Below are 13,609 nucleotides of genomic sequence, written 5' to 3'. Positions count from 1 at the left end.
GTATTTTCTATCAGGTGTTTGGTCACAGTAATAAGAAAAGTCACTAATATAGCTGTTCAGAGACCTGCCCCTGTACCTGCTTCTCTTAGAGATGGTGTCTGGGCATATGAAGAAAGGATGTACCATCAGGCCTCGTGGTGGAATGGAAGGATGAGGTCTATGAGTTTGCACGAAATTTTCTGGAACATCCGTAGTCTCTGCTCTGAAGTGGCTGCTCTGGGGTGTACATCAACTGGTGACTCTCTCTAGGCCTAGTGAATCTGATAAACTGATCCAAAAGATGGATGAATGGCATGACTTCCTGTGTCAACACAGACAATCTCAGCATCTAGATAATTTTAAGCATGTTAAGTCTTGCTGGTTAGAGGCCTCTTAGCTCGTGCCATAGTGCTCAATGCCTTTTTCTTCCCTGTGTGCACCCAGTAGGACCAGTGCCTCACAGAGACTGCACCCAGTATGCTCCACAGAGCATCTATTTTGGGTTTCATCTCAATCCAAGCAGAACTTGAACCTAGTCAAAGTAAAAGAGAATGCCCAGGAACATCAAATATGCCTAGGGGGTCTCTGATCCCCAGTCTTGAATATTCTGGTTAAATTTAATTATAGAATAAAACTCAAGAAGAGTTTCCTTTTCTCTCTCTGATTTAGGCATCCATGTGTTCATACATCAGGCCATAAGCACGTGTGAGGCATTTTCAGTATGTGCCACACTGAGCAAAGCCCTAGGGGCAGGTCAGTCTTCTGAAGTAAATGAACTTATGAAGTTCAAGACCACAATTTAAAAACACACATTTCCTGTTGCCTTAATTTGAAGAGGAATATAGATAGCTTAATTTCTTTCTCATATAACACTTGCTGTAAAGAGGTCTTGACTTGGGTCCTGCTGAAAGCCTCTTTGAGTCACATCAGAAAGAGGCTGGACCACAGGCTTTTAGAATGTTCAACAGAGGCTGCTGAGAGCTCCATTTAGTTGCAAATCCATCCACTATCAAAAGTGAACCAGGAGAGGGGCCAAAGCCTCCTAAATAGAAAGAGGTCGTTACTGCGCAAATGGAACCAAGCTGATGATTTCTCCCAGCCCCTTTCCAGTTTGCTTTTTCTCAGTTTGGATGGAAGCAGTGGACAGATTGGGTGACTTGCCCAAGGCCACAAAGTAAGCCACCAGTAGGTTTGGAATGACACATTGATTCATTCCTGGCTCACAGACCTTTCCCTGACAGGCTTATTTTTTCCCCCATTGGCTTAACTACAGGGATATTATGGTTGCTGTGAAGAAAAGGGAGAAGGAGAAAAGGAAGAGGAAAGCGATGAAGAGGCAGCGGAGGACACTCACGTCACACAGACACTAAAGGCCCATAGTATCCAACATTTGTCTGTTTCATACGAGTGAATGCTACAGGTTTAACTATTCAGACAGCACATACAACATGGACCAGTCCTGGACTTGGTAGGAGGACTACCAGCTCTGAGTCTCTGAGAAGACAATACATGCTTTGCCTGGAGAATGACCTTGACTCTAGCCAATCATGTCCAAGCCCTGTGTATGGAGAAGAACTTTGATTCTGACTGTCCATAGTCCTGGTTCTGGAAGGACGGGCTGCCGAGAACACTCAAGGACAACCCATTCCCGGATTCCCAGCCTCCCCAAATGGCGACCTCACTCACAAAAACTGACATAAGGTGTCTTTCTCCTCTCTCCTGACTCACCAAGCTCAGAAGGCAGCCCTAACCTCAGAGCCCTTGACCAGTTCTTGCTAACTCCTAGCCCTTGGGGTCAAAGTACATGGATCCTTGTCCTCAGCACCTGGACGGATGGACTTGAGTCTCAAATAGACAGACAAACAGAAAGCATGCTGTCCTTCATGTCTCTGCACACCCCTGCTGTGTGGAATGTCCCGAGTAAGCACAGCCTGAGGGATGGCTTGTCCCAGCACCTGTACAAACGCCTCTGAGGTTAAATGCCCATGAGTAGCCCAGAGCTTCCCATGCCTCTGGCCTGACTACCTCGGCAGAGGAAGGAGGGTGAGCCCATCTGTCATGGATTCTCCCTTTCTCCCACACCCTGCTTTTTACTTCCTCCTTCTCCCACAAGAGCTGAGGCAAACTGAACAAGGCTGCTCACTCCCATCGTGACAAGGTCAGTGTGGAACTAGATGCTGCCCACAAGGTAGACGCTGCAGGAGTGAGTCACAGGACAGCAGGATGAATGACCCAGGGTTCTTTCCTATGACCTGCACATCACACAGTAGAGTCACAGCCTTTGTCACACCAATGCATGTCACGTGTGCAATGCTACCCTTGTCTAGTACCAAAGGCCCTTGTCTGGTGGCTCAAGCTTTAAAAGTTCCAGCTCTGGCATCACCTGCTCTAACCATCATCCAGGCAGTGAAGAGTCCACAGTCTTTAGTGACACGCCTGACCAACCCATAAATTATCCCCTGTACACTATGTTCCAGAGCGCTGGGGCTCTGGGATTCCTGTCCTAACTGCTCGGGTCTGGTTTCCAAGGCCTGGGACTTAGTCCAGACTCATTCACGAGTGGTAGTCAAGGGGTACACCTTGTGGAGGGGTGATAGGGGCTGGAGGCCATGCACAAGTAGGCTGGGGTCACCACACATATGTGGGTTAGGCACTTCATGTCCACTCTTCCCAGTCTCCAGGGTGTGAGAGACCCTTAACATTCCTCCTTTAGGGTAGTTACTGGTTCCCTCTGCTAGATCAGAGCCCTGCTCCTCCTGGGTCCAGTGATCAGCGCCGTGGTAATCACTCCTTTATTTATTTTTTTCTGCTGAACTCTAGAAAATATACTTTCTATTTCCACTTAGATGTATCAAATTATCTCAGACTTCACATAATGAAAACTTGCTTTTAAACCTTTGCCTCAAACAGCATTCCTCTCCTGCCTCCCAACTCATCAACTGGAAGGAATCTCCACCTGCTCCAGTGCCTCAAACTGGAGGACCTGGGAGCATCCTTATTTCACGGCTGCTTTATTCCGCCACATCAACTGTGTCAGCGCTTTACCTAAGACACTTTCTCCTGTACTCCTTCTCAAGCCACCTCTGTCTCTTCTGTCCCCACCGCTGATCTGAAATCCCTTTTCCCCAGTGACCTGTCAGTTGGGCCATGTCTTTTCCCTGTGTGACAGTGGGGGAGCGTCTCACAGCCCAAGGGTGTGGCCCCTGCCTCCCTTTCCTACCTCATCCCACAGTGTTCTGGAACCGTCTCAGCAGGCTGCCCGCTCAGGTTGGCTACCTCCAGGCTGCCCCCTCAAGATGCCCCCTCAGGCTGTCCCCCTCAGGATGCCCCCTCAGGCTGTCCCCCTCAGGCTGTGTCCCCCAGTCTGTGTCCCTCAGGCTGCCCCCCTCAGGCTGTGTCCCCCAGTCTGTGTCCCTCAGGCTGCCCCCCTCAGGCTGCCCCCCTCAGGCTGCCCCCCTCAGGCTGCCCCCCTCAGGCTGTGTCCCCCAGGCTGTCCCCATTCAGGCTGCCCCCCTCAGGCCGCCCCCAGGCTGCCCCCTCAAGTCTTCCCCACTCCCCATTCCAAGGACACCCTCCGCTCCTCCATCCTTCGTACATCTCACCATGAGGTTTCTGATCAGGGGTCAGCAGCCCTGGAGCCTCCTTGCAATCTACCAAGCAAAGGTCCTCATCCCCGCGTTCATTCTCCTCACAGCTGCTTCCTCATCCCTGCATGATGCCTCCTGTGTTCGAAATTACCTTAAATGATACAGCTTGGAAATTGTCTGTCATTCTGGACATGAACTCTTCAAACACAATGGTCATGTTTATCCGGCCCACATTCTCTCTTCTGTGCCTAGGACAGTCAATCCACACAGTAGGCACAGGGGTGAAAATCTGCCGTGTATATTATAGATACCAGTGAAGAACTTGTGGATATGACCGACAGCTAAATAAGAGTGGCATCTCCTATGTCCCTGGGGCACTCGGGCTCAGTCACGTGTTTTATACTCGCAAGAGTCAGCTACTGGTGTTTATCTGTATCTTCTCTCCTGGTCATTCATGTTGGTTTCCAGAGCCTGTGTGTGCCCTCGGGGGTCCCCAGTGATCTAGTTCTATAGAAAGAATGTAAGGCTCCTGCTGAAGCTTGAGCAGAGGTATTCTACTTGCCCCAAGGAACTGAGAGAAATGGATTCCCACCTCAAGAGTGACAGGTTCCAGCTCTGTTCAAGGGGACAGACCCATCCTCAAAGACTCCTGTGGGTTTATCTGGGCAGAGAAATTACAAGAACCTCTCTGTTCCTGGTGGGGTTTTGTTACTTTGTTTTCTTGTGTGCTCAGTGGCTTGTTCCTAACTTACAGCCAATCACCACACTTGCCAGATGGTGTGAAAGATTTACCGGAATTTCGTTTTCAAACAAACCACAAGCTTGGATGATCTAATGCTGTTCCACATAAAAAAGCCACAAAACTGGACAAATTAACGTTGTTTCAAGAAAAGAAACGTGTCGAAGCCATCAATTTTGCCTGTCTCAAATGACTGCCCTGAGACCTACGAGCAAGGGGTGCTTCCTGTAGGAGCCCAGGACAACAAAGGACCAGCAAGTCCCTTGGCCTTCACCATTGCCGCCACAGAATAACCTGAAGGTAGTTTCTTCACTCCCTGGCCGGTTAAAATGGTTTCTGTCAAGTTCACATCCACACATTGAGCACCCACGGATGTCAATACTCTTGTCCATCCTGTCAGCACCACGTTCTCTCTACAAATGCTGAATGCCTCTGACTGCTCCCTGGACACAGGCACTAACTCAGAAGGTCCTCCATGGCAGCTCAGCAGATGTGAGCAGTGCAGGAAGAGTAGCTGGCCCCCACCCTCGGCAACAGTGACAAGACAGACAGTATCTCAGACAGTGTCTCAAGACCAGAGTCCTAGACTACACTGCATTACAGGCTTGGGATCACAAACAGGTTGTAAGCCTGTCGTGGACATGGTTCTCTCAGCCTTCAGAGGGAGACAACAGTAAACCAATGACATCATTGTAAGATGAAACACGAGCAGATGGATAAAGTCCCAGAGCACTGTGCCCAATGCACAATGAGCATTCCCTAAATGTGGATGTTATGTGGGGTGAGGATTATGGTGGTGGCGATGAGGTCAGGTGCACAGCTGCCCCAGCTCTTCCTATAGCAAACATCACATCCATCTAGAGCTAAAGTGCTGTGGGATGGTCTGTATGTCAAATGTGTTGCTCTGATTGGTCAATAAATAAAACACTGATTGGCCAGTAGCCAGGCAGGAAGTATTGGTGGAACTAACAGAGAGGAGAATTGAGAGAACAGGAAGGCGCGGGAGGGGGGGGGGGGCGACGGGCGACACACTGCCAGCCGCCGCCATGACAAGCAGCATGTGAAGATGCCGGTAAGCCACGAGCCATGTGGCAAGGCATAGATTTATAAAAATGGATTAGTTTAAGATGTAAGAACTAGATAGCAAGAAGTCTGAGCCATTAAGCCAAACAGTTTAAATAATACAAGCGTCTGTGTGTTTATTTTATAAGTGGGCTGTCGGACTGCCGGGGCTTGGTGGGACCCAACTACTCTCCAGCTACACTAAAGGGCTGAAGGGCCAGTCTGAGGAGTGTGTCCTCTACTTCTGTGGTCAGTTAACAGAATCCAGTCACAACAGAAGCTGGAAGATCCACCCACGAAGAGTCTAAGAACAGCCCCGTTTCTTCTCCTTCCTTTCCCTCTCCAACACCAGGATAAACAGCTTGAGAAGTTTGTGTCAAATTAGAATCTGTGGATTTAACTCCTTGCTCATGTTGACACCATCAGCACTGGTGGATAGCTGTGATCACATGGGATAAGAAACTCCAGAATTCATGTGACGGGGGGAATGTCTTTCTGTACGCTGTGAATATGTGTTGCTCTGATTGGTTGATAAATAAAGCTGTTTGGCCTATGGCAAAGCAGCTTAGAGGCAGGCAGGAAATAAAGAGAGAGAGAGAGAGAGAGAGAGAGAGAGAGAGAGAGAGAGAGAGAGAGAGAGAGACAGGAAGAAGGGGGGGCCCACCAGTGAGCAGCCCAAGGAGCAACATGTAATGGGATGCAGGTAAAGCCAAGGAACATGTGGTGATACATGGATTAATAGTTATGGGCTAATTTAAGATATAGAGCTAGCTAGCAAAAGGCTTGAGCCATGGCCATGCAGTTATAATTAATATAAGCTTCTGTGTGCTACTTGGGGTACGTGAGTGGGAGAGATTTGTCCCGACCACCGGCAGGCCAGTACACAGGAAAACTTTAAGCTACAATCATGTGACCGGATTCAACACACGGAGTTGGTAGTTAAAGTCCAGACACTCATTACTTTACGGTTGCTTTCTGAGCTCAGCAAACTTGGTTTTGTTAAGTCCTCACTCTACATTAGTGTTATACTGCCTCCCACTCTGTGAGGAGGAAAGTTTTTGCTAGTTCTAAAAAAGCCTTACCTGATTGGTCATAAACCTGCTTGTGTGTTCTAATGTATGTTTTGATAGACGTCACTAGAGATGGAAATTAAGCTGGCATTAAGTAATGGTGCTGAGAGCTGGGCGGCGGTGGCGCACTCCTTTAATCCCAGCACTTGGGAGGCAGAGGCAGACGGATCGCTGAGTTTGAGGCCAGCCTGGTCTACAGAGTGAGATCCAGGCCAGCAAAAGTAAACAAACAAACAAACAAACAAACAAACAAATAAATAAATAAAATAATGGTGATGATAACAGGGTACCCCCAACACTAAATACCTTGCAAGTGTTCCTCAGTCTTCAAAACTACCCTGTGATAGAGAGGCTCTCGGTGTCCCACGTCACAGATGAGGACCTCCACAAACACAAAGGCAATAACTGTATCCCAGAAGCAGAGCTGGGGTAAGCAGCCAAGCAGGGATTCTAACCAGGCACTTTGACCTTGACCTCTGGCTCTGCTGCTTCCAGGAGGGAGGGCTCAGCTCTCAGAGGTTTGCATGCTGAATAAAACCTTTCCTGTTACTTAGTTACTTCTCAGTGTGGGACAGAATGGTTGACAAAGGTGACTTAAAAGCTCATTGTAGCTCACAGTTGGAGGACAGAGTTCATGCAGAAGGAGGGTGAGGCGGCTGGTCAGAGTCTGTGCATCTGCAGTCAGGAAGCTGAGAGAGATGAACGCTGCTGGTGCTCAGCTCTTGCCTTCTTTTTAGTCAGTTGGATGGGGCTGCCCAGTTAAGGTGGGTCTTTCCTCCTCGATGAACGCAGTCCGGAAACTCCCTCACAGAGCTATCTCCCAGGTGATTCCACAACTTGCCCCATTGATAATATTACCTACCACACTGTTCATCAGGCCGGTTGTCTGAACACACCACATCCACCACAGCAGAGCACAGATCTGACCAGCTTCGTAAGAGGCCCTGCACACCGCTCCAGACTCACAGGGGCTTAGCTGGGGCTTACTATGAAGAGGGAGGACAGGCTCTGGCTTCCTGATGCCACGTTGAAAAGCCTGCTGGTGTGGGGAGAGGGCAGTCACAAGAAATTATTTGCTGACATGAACTTATAAATTTTTTAAATTATATGTATTTACCTGTGTGTGTTGTAGGGTGTGTGTGCCTCTCTGTGTGCCTCTGGAGGGCAGAGCTGACGCTTTCCTTCCACTATGATGGTTAATATCATCTACTGGACAGGCTGTAGACTCGCCTAGGAGACAAACCTCTGGGACTAAATACAGGCCATCAGACTTGTGGGCCAGAGCCTTCACCTGCAGCCATCTTGCTGGCCCAGAAACTGTATATTTTGACTGGATTTCTCAGAAACATGAAAGGAGACAAATCACTGTGTCCCGCACCCCCTCCCCCCCGACACACTTCACCTTTCTAGGGTTAATTCTGTTCATTCTGAAGTCTTTCTTTTCACCCCCACACTCTTGGACCCTGGCTAGGCCTGGCAAAGGCCCGAAGCTCTCAGGACACAGAGCCCTTGGCAGGTCAGACACAGCTCAAAACAAACGTGAGTCTCCTCATCAAGTACCCAGCTGGGCTTCCCACCCCAAAGCCTCCTTCAGCGGCCCTTGGGGATCCCTGAGGGGACCTGCATTTCAGACCCACCCCATGGCCGTGCTTCCCTGCCTTGGGCAAGCCCTGCCAGCTCTGACTCACTCACCACTCTTTACTAGAGGTTCAGATGAAGCAATTCACAGGAGAAATCCGCTCTCTGCTCCCTCACTCTGACCATGACTCATTATTTAGCACACACCAAATGGCTCCCCACCTCCCAAGGAGGAGGCGCGGAGTCCGTTACATAAGTGGCCTCCACAGCTGCTGCCGGTAATTGAAAGTGAAGCTCTTCTGACTAGAAGCCTGCTGGGAGTGGGGTGACTCTTTCCTCACCCCGTGATAGCATCTTTATGGGAGAGGTCCCTAGAGCCGGGGTGTGGTGTGTGTATGTGTGTGTGTGGGGGGGTGTTCTGCACAGTAGGCGAGACTTCTGAATAGCTTGTGCTTTCTACCTTGTTAAAACGTGGCCCTTCCACAGCATCTCTGATCTTAATCTCCCAAATAAGCTGGAGCTGAGCTGTATGAGGCAGGATCTGCCTGGCTCTGCAAAGCCCAGGAGGAAATGTGGCGTGGGGTTTCTATGCCCAGAGACCCACCCAAGAAGGACCACCCAGGAACACCATCTCTGGGCAAGAGTTGTAAGAGCTGTGCTTATGTAATAATCCCAGAAGCGGGATCCTGGACAACAGAGCTGACTTCCAAGGCCCAGGGCAAAGGAGACCCTGTTGATCTGGTTCAGGAGGGATGTGACTAAATGGTTCTTGAAAAAAAAGACCTAAGGGATCCTGTCTAGACCCCATGATCCTGTCTTCTCCACTGGCGTCACCAGGGAATTGCTTTGAAGGAGTTATGGGAAGCCAGACACACTCTGACATCCTTCCATTTCCAGTATCCATTTAATGCAGAGACAGCTGACTGCAGGACCCTTGGAAACACGTGCCCCCAGGGGACGTCTGCCTGCTGGGATACCCAGACTAAAGGGTTAGATCACTAGGTCAGGTGACATTTCTGGTTCTCTGGGCCTCAGTGTCTGCCTCAACTGAACTGGGAAGAATAGCCAGGGGAGGCAATTCCAGCACATTGGACACCAGCTAGTCAACATTGGAGTCCCCAAGGAGCACGTTCCAGAAAACATCTCGACACCCAGGAACTGAGGCCCTAGAGATGACTAGTCTAGGACTCTCAGAAAGGCTAGTGAAATGGGTATCTTTGTAAGGACAGAGAGTGGAATGGCACCACTGGATTATTCAGATATTGCACAGGGCTGCGGACACAGTAAGATCTCAGCCTCCTGAGTCAGTGCTCTGGGCTCCATTGATTCCCATGTTGAAATCTGACCCCACAATGCCACAGGCTCAGGCTGATTCAAGAAATAGTACAAGGTGGCCCTCATGCAATATGACTGGAGTCCCTACAAGAGAAGACGTAACAGGAAAGGAGACCACGCAGAGGTACAGGGTGTAGCTGCCACCCGCAAGCCAAGCAGAGGGGTTGCCAAAGAAACCAGCTTGCCGGCATCTGGCACTCAGATTTACAACCTGCAGAACCCTGAGGAATCAGGTCTAAGTTCTGGTGTGAGCCACTGGAGTATGGTGCTTCATTTGGGCAGCCAGAGAGGACAGTGACACTTGGTGATACTGCAGCCACCCTAAAGTTGGGTTGGGGGAAGGGTCATTGGCTGTTCTTCCAGGCATGATGCACAGACCTCCCGACACTGTTCTCAAGAGACACACCAGGGTCTGCAGAGGCTATGGCCACCGAGGAAGAAACTGGATGGGGAAGAGAGACAGGACCACAAGTCCCAGGGGAAGCATGGGTCTCCAGAAGGCCCCCAGCAGGAAACAGTCACAGGAGCCTCCAGTGTCTTTGGTGCCAGCCTTCGCTAGAACATCCACTGTAGGAGGTCCTCCAATGGCAAGAGACTCTGGGTTCAAGCTGCCTTTCAAATGCACACAGTAAGTGCCACAGGCCAGCCTCTCAGAACACTCCTCACGTTACTCTGACCTAAGCCCTGTCAAATGTGGCCCAAGAGAAGCTTCTAGTGTCATTACTGCATCAGAGACAAAAATACCAAACAGAAAAAAAAACATCAAGAGAACAGACCACTGCCATGGGCTTGGCAGTGCATCAATACCAAGGTAAAGTACACTGTAAAGAAACAGTTATGGGTGTGGTGGTGCACACCTTTAATCCCACACTTGGAAGCAGAGGCAGGAAGATCTTTGTGAGTTCGAGGCCAGCCTGGTCTACAGAGCGAGTTCCAGGACAACCAGGGCTACACAGAGAGACTCAGTCTTGAAAAATAAAAGAGAAAGGAAGAAATAATTAGATCCTAAACCCTTAGGTACCAGCTGAATCCAGCTGTAACAGCCTCATCAACTCTGGAACTTCCGACACAACCCCAAGAACCCTGCTTGCTCCCACGCGCTGACGGTGTGTGTGCCTGGCCTTCTGCCAGGGAACTCAGTTGTGAAGCTGGTAACTCCCTGATTTCAAACAATGTTTGGGTGTTTCCGCTTCCTACAAGCAGGGGAGGAGGGTAGAAAGTTTAGTAAAGGTTTGCTTCTCTCAGTCTGGGCATGTGTTTCATCTACCTCTATACTACAGCTTTTATAAGTGTGTCATGAATAAAAAGCAGGGGCCATAAACCAATGTCAGGGTGGCTGCTTCCCATTTCTCTGCTGCTGGGTAGTGTGCTTGGTCCTGCATGTGACAGTCCTTTCCTGTCTCTCCAGGGCAGGCCTGGTTCTGCTTTCTATGACTTTACAGTTCAGTTAGAACACTAAGCATCTCTTCGAGAAGGAGTTTCTAAGTCTCATTCCCTTCCTGGGTCTGCTGCCTTATTCTTCCCATTCTAGCCATGCACCTGCCCTCCCGCCTCTCCTCACGCCCACCTTGACTGGGTTAGAGAGGAAAGCAGGTAGCTATTCTGTCTTGGCCTTTGGGAAGCAAGGGGGAAGGAGAGCAATTCTGCCTCGTCTAGGAAGGCCTCTTCTCTTCCCAGAGGAACTTCGGCTTGCGGAAATTGGCTGGGAGGAGGAGGTAACTTGGAGGAAGGGAAACATAGATGCGAGAATATCACAGTCAAAGAAATTGGGGAGCGACTGCCGTGTAGCTCACACCAGGAAACCCACTCCGGAGGAGGCAGCAGAGTGGTGAGGTCAACGCTAGCCTGAACTAAACACAAGCCAACAGTGGTCGCGAGCAGAGAAGAAGAGCAGAGGTGACTATGAAAAAAAAGTTCAAAGGCGCCAAATTCCAGAGCTTGAACAGAGCTTTGGATGTCTGTAAACATATGCCCTCACTTTACAGATAATTGGCATCTAAGACAGAGAGGGAAATCAAGTCAGGGTCTAGATGCAAGCCCTTCCTATACACCAAAGAAATCATAACCCACCTATCCCATTCTCTTCAATGAAGCTGTCTGGGGATGTTACTGGGAGCAGTGGGTCATGTACTCCAGCAATAGAGAATGGAGGGGTGAAGTCTGCAGAGTTAGGAGCCATGAATCCGGACCCACCACCACCAATCCAGGAACCTCTGGAGAAGGCATTTATAAGGCGTCCCATAGAATCACTGGACAATGTGAATGAGAGTCACTTAGGTCATTTTGAATTGTCTAGTGATCCTATTAAGAAAGCAAGAGAGATTCATTTTAAGTACATTTGTTTTTTTAATATTTATTTTGCTCATCCGAGGGTTTAGCTTGCATGTAATTCTGTGCCATGTGTGTGCCTGGTGCCCACAGAGGTCCCTTGGAAATAAAGTTGCAGATGGGTGAGCTGCCATGTGAATGCTGGGACTCAAACCCAGGTCCTCTGAAAGAGCAGCCAGTGCTCTCGACCGCTGAGCACCTCTCCAGGCCCTACATTCCTTAGTAAACCTCTAGGGCAATGCAATAGCCAGTGGGTCCAAGTGTCAAGCCTAGTGACCTGAGTTTGATCCCTAGAACGCACATGGTGGAAGATGAAAACCAACTTTCCCAACTTGTCCTCTGACCTCCACTCCCCATGCACACTGTGATATACATGCACTCACAGATCTGCATAAATAAATAGACAAATATAGACTAAAATGTCTTCAGTTAAAAAAAAGTATCAATGACAGTTTAGATTCCTGTTGATTTTGTAACTCCCCTTTAAATCCTCTGTACCTTTCCAACTTTAGAGCATGCCCCGGCTCAGACTAGCCCCTGCTTAGGCTAGCCTCTGCTCAGGCTAGCCTCTGCTCAGGCTAGCCATTTCAAATATGTGGGGGCCACCTGTGTCGTCCTGTGACAGGAGGACAGGAAAGACCTGGGACAGTTTTCTTGTCTGTAACATGAATTTATCGGTAAGACTATCAGTAGCTTTCCAATTGCCCTGGATTAGAGTGCTGGAGCTTCTTCAAAGTCCCTCAGTGGTGTGTGTGTGTGTGTGTGTGTGTGTGTGTGTGTGTGTGTGTGTGTATGTGTGTGTGTGTGTGTGTGTGTGTGTGTGTGTGTATGTGTGTGTGTGTATTTGTGTGTGTGTGTGTGTTCATGTGTATGTGTGGGTATATGTATGTGTGTATGTGAGAGTGTATGTATGTGTGTATGTGTGTGTTCCTGTGTACGTGTGGGTGTATGTATGTGTATGTGTGTGAGTGTGTGTGTTCCTGTGTACGTGTGGGTGTATGTAGGTGTATGTGTGTGAGTGTGTGTGTTCCTGTGTACGTGTGGGTGTATGTATGTGTATGTGTGTGAGTGTGTGTGTGAGTGTGTATGTGTGTATGTGTGAGTATCTGTGTGAGAGAGGGTTTGGTTTCAGTGGGATGGAAGTTGACCAGCCTAGGGATCAATCATTTGTTTCTGCTTCCTGCCAGGTAATTCTAGACGTCATTGTTTTAAATATCTATTGGACTTTAGTGTCTGATCTTGTTGAAAGAACTGGTTCATGGCTAAATAAAGAAGCTGACAACCCTTGTACAGCATAACCTGCAAGCTGCACTGGGAACCCCAGTGTAGACTCTGGCATGTCTCAACAAGGAGAAGTCACCTGCCTGGGATCAAAGAGCCAGGTGACGAGCATGGGCGTGGCCCCACACTCCGGGTGGTCACAAAGGACATATGGCTCCATGGATGCACCCTGTAAATTAGTGTATCAACCGCAGAAGGATCCCCAACTACCTGGGCAGGTTACTGGTTAACTGTGAGTGGTGGGGTGGGATCTGAGCTTGACCTAGATCTTTAGAGCCTTTTCCATAGGTTACTGCGTGTAGAATGTGGGTTGAATGATACACCAAGGTCAGGCCTGTGCGAAGCATAGTCTTGGCTCTCTTGCTAAGTGTTCTGACAAGAGGACACACTGCCCAATAGGGTTCTCTATGTGGCTCTGTGCATTTTTCCATGCTCTCTTAGTTTGAAATGGAAACATAGAAGACACACACAAGCAATTCAACAGCTGTGAGATTCAAATGGCAGCATCGGCAGAGGGTGAAGTTGATGAAGGGTATCATTAAATCCAGGTTCAAGTGCAGCCGCCAGCACACCCACTCACTTCCCAGGGCCAAGCCAGAGTGAGACAGACCTTGTGGCTGCAGGCTTTTGAAACCCAATCACTGGGAAGG

The 13,609-nt window shown here is 49.2% G+C and overlaps 1 long non-coding RNA gene across 1 annotated transcript in view; it reads right to left on the bottom strand.

Annotated features, from left to right (window-relative positions):
- The window catches only part of LOC128099374 (uncharacterized), a 29,453-nt gene extending 21,255 nt beyond the window's left edge, over positions 1 to 8,198 (bottom strand). The window contains exons 1-3 of the long non-coding RNA XR_008214506.1: positions 8,130 to 8,198; positions 7,555 to 7,667; positions 6,744 to 7,476 (exon numbers count right to left, since the gene is read on the bottom strand). This is a non-coding gene — a long non-coding RNA (uncharacterized LOC128099374). The remainder of the gene's footprint in view (positions 1 to 6,743; positions 7,477 to 7,554; positions 7,668 to 8,129) is intronic.
- Between the last annotated feature and the right edge of the window lie 5,411 nt (positions 8,199 to 13,609).

This window comes from Peromyscus californicus, unplaced genomic scaffold, assembly GCF_007827085.1.
Source record: "Peromyscus californicus insignis strain IS unplaced genomic scaffold, ASM782708v3 Scaffold_6__1_contigs__length_162567912, whole genome shotgun sequence".
Taxonomy (NCBI): Eukaryota; Metazoa; Chordata; class Mammalia; order Rodentia; family Cricetidae; genus Peromyscus; species Peromyscus californicus.
This window is presented reverse-complemented; position numbering and strand designations above follow the sequence as displayed.